The sequence below is a fragment of the Vicia villosa genome, linkage group LG1 (assembly GCF_029867415.1).
Source record: "Vicia villosa cultivar HV-30 ecotype Madison, WI linkage group LG1, Vvil1.0, whole genome shotgun sequence".
Taxonomy (NCBI): Eukaryota; Viridiplantae; Streptophyta; class Magnoliopsida; order Fabales; family Fabaceae; genus Vicia; species Vicia villosa.
In genome coordinates, this window is record NC_081180.1 from 74068596 (window position 1) to 74072392 (window position 3797).

The window sequence follows — 3797 nt, forward strand, 5'->3', positions numbered from 1 at the left end:
TCTTGCACCGCCTGCCCTCGAACTATCCGTCAAAGGTTTACCTTATGCGGCAGAAAATTTTGCAAATCCCGGTGACATTTGGAAGTGGAAAGCAGCCAAGAAGATTTTACATAAAAAGGACAGTTTTCGATGCAGAATGTTGTGTTGAGGATACTGTCCAGGTCAATACCAGTAGCAGCAGCCACACTTTATACAACTATGTTGCCATTCTTTCTGGAATGGGCATTGTTTAGAGCATTTGCCGTCATTCCTCTTGATTTCATTTTTCCTATAGTTTGTGAAAGAGAAATGAAACAAGTGGTCTCACAGTTCAAAATCAGTGAGACACTGTTTTTTCTTGTGGTTTTCTCTATTGAGTTAGTAATATACCATACAATATCACAATTCAATTATTTTAAGTACTGTACTGTTTATATCATGATATATAATTTTTTCACTTTGCAATTACAGGGACACGATTATACAGTTGGAACATGGAAATTTGAAGTGTATGGTTATGTTCCAACTGGCACAACAGTGTGTATCATGCAAGTTTTTGGAGGAAGTTCTGCTGCGACAACGTCACAACTTCAAATCTACAACCCATCGTTAACTTGGGATTTGCAAGGTAGCCTAAGTATTTATATTTACTTCAACTTTAAAATCCTGAGAATTGTGTTTGGAAAAGGCTTTCTAAACCTTTCTATAATTTAGTTACTAAAGCATCCTTGTGACGTAGTGCAGACGAACATTCAAATATAGTGATAATGCTACACTAAAAACACCGCGTACCGCAGAATAACAGTGATAAAGCTGCTATTTGACAATACTATTTGAAAATTTAGAGGTTGTATTGTATCCAATCGTTCAATAATGTGGGAACTTCAATTGCAAAGGTGGTTTTTTTGGAGAGGTTTATCAGAAGCTTAGGTGTATAACACATATTGAAAATGTGGGGTAAAATTTATCTCCATTAATGGTTTTCTTTCATTACAGGTTACAACATCAAATTGGGTTAAATTTTGCAGAAACTGGTAGATGATGACAGTTGGATTTGATTGACATCGACGAAGCTTATTTCTTTGACGACCTTGCTGAATTCTACGCGAAGCTGCTGATCATGATGGAAAAACAGTAATAGTTGCAGGACTTGATGGAGCTATTGTTACATATAATTTGTCGTGTCGATACGGTTTTGTAACTGAAGCTTCAAGAGAGATCAAATGAACCGAAACCAAATGGTTTTGTAATTGAAACTTCAAGAGAAATCAGACTGTCAGTCATCAGCAGTGCAGTCATTGTGGAAACAATGCTGAAAGTTGTATGTTTTCTTAATCTTCAATGAAATTTAACTGATTTTATTTGAAAATTTCCTGACCAGGAATTTTAAGTGGTTATGTTTCTTGTGATTGTTTATGATGTATACAAGAAATTTTGTCAAATATTATATATATATATATATATATATATATATATATATATATATATATATATATATATATATATATATATATATATATATATATATATATATATTTATTATTTGTTTCAATACTCAATAGGAATGGTGGTCATGTGTATGATTGCTCGAGCACAAACCTTGGATGTGATATCTAATGGCATGGATGGAAGCATAAATGGATTTATGCAAGTGATATGTTTCTCTTTCATTTTACTCAATGGTGTAATAAACAAATTTTGTGTTTTTTTTGTCTCATGTTAAATGATCTCTTCAGCTACTTCCTTTTTCATAGTGTATAATCAAATATAAAGAAGAATAAATAATCCACATCATCTCTAATAAGGGTATCAACAATTGGATTAAGGTATTTTTTTCTTCAAATTGACAGCAATAAAATAAGTTTACTGAGGAATTTGATATACTGCTATTTTTTTGTCAATATATATTTACGCCACAGAAGTGTCATACTCACTCCAATGAACTTCCCATTCTTGAGAGTACATAGACTATTTTAATATTTAAAATTACAAAAAGTAAGTACTTTTATAGTTTAGTCCTTAAAGTTTGAAACTAATTTATGTGGGCATAACCTTGCTTCAGCGTAATAGTCATATTAGAAAAACTTAGTTAGCATTAGAAAAATTGTTAATCAATCAAAAGCAATAAAAAATTGGAACGGACGGGTAACACACAAGTACTCATGCGAATTTACGGGTAACACATCAGTACTGTGAGTCCGCACGGGTAACCATTCCAAAATCAATGTGAAAGCACGGGTAACACACGGTACCTGTGTGAATGCACGGGTAACACACCAGTATCTGTACGAACTCACGAGTAACACACCAGTACTCGTGCAAACGTACTTGTGATTTGTACTTCAAATTTTTCATTATTTATATTTTTACCATAGTCCAAACTTTAATAAATATAACATTAAACTTAATTCTTTTAGATCATTCTCTTTTTAATATTTTTAATAATAATATTTGTTTTAAAAAACATTAAATTGCCTACTATTCTTATTCTGAAATCTAAACAATATTTGATACATTATTTTTTTATAAATATTATATCATATTTTATAAATAAAAAAATTTTGATTTTTTTTATCAATTTAATATTTTTGTTTAAACATTAAAACTTTTATATTTCAATTTGATATAAAATTTTTTTTCAGTTTTTTTACTTGATACTATATTTATCTGATAAACTTGGTCCATCCCACACCAGAACCCGTACGGACGCACGGGTTTCCCACTAGTATACAAGTAATTTTTTTTGATAATTACCAATATACATAGGTTCCGTCCACTTTGTATTGCTTGTATTTTGGGTTAAATATGTTTTTGGTCCTTATAAATATCTCAATTTTATTTTTTAATCCTTATAAGATAAAAGTCGACTTTTAGGTTCTATAAAATTACTTTAGCACGCAGTTTTAGTCTCTCTAGAGAACTAAAAATGAGTGCAAAAGTAATTTTATAGGGACTAAAAGTCAATTTTTTTTAATAGGGATTAAAAGTCATTTTTGATAATTTTATAGGGACTTCAAACATACTTAACCCTTAATTTTTTTTTACACCACCGATTCACCATTATTATTACTATTAAGGCTTTAAAATAGCAAGTTTTTCTTTTTAAATATGTGTACAATATTTGAAAATTAAAATGGCTAACTGTTTTATAGAATTTTTTTTATTTGGAATCCTTAAAGACTAAAGAGTAACTCTAAAGCACTCGTTAGCAATATGAGCTCTCTAGGGGCACTCTTTAAAGCCTTAAAATAACAAAAAAATAATGGAAATGTGTGTATGTAATGTTTTGAAAATTAAAATGACTAACATTTTTATATAATATTTTTTTTTATTTAAAATCCTTAAAGAGTGTTCCTGAAACATTTGTTAGCAATCCCTTATATAATTAATTGACTTTTATATTTAATATTAATAGTAAATTGATTTATCAGCCAACCTATACATTCTTAATTTAAATAAAATAAATAAACTAAAAACTTAATAATTCAAACATTTTATAAATTGGGTAGATAATAATAAACAATTAGAAAATTATCATATCATAGTCTCACAATATATATCAAATTAAAATAGGTTGTTCAATCATTGATCAAAGAATTAAGACAAAAGTATTGATCAAGTCTATCTGATTTTGGTGATGACAACACTATATGGTAAATTATCATTTGTTATGGTGATCAAGTTGGGGTACGGTGATCAAGTTGTGGTGCTTGAAAATCAAGATATCAAAGTCTATCTTTGGGTGACAACACCTAATGTTAAGTGACATTCATTGAATTCAGTTAAGATCATCTATGATCAAGCTATGTGTCTGATAA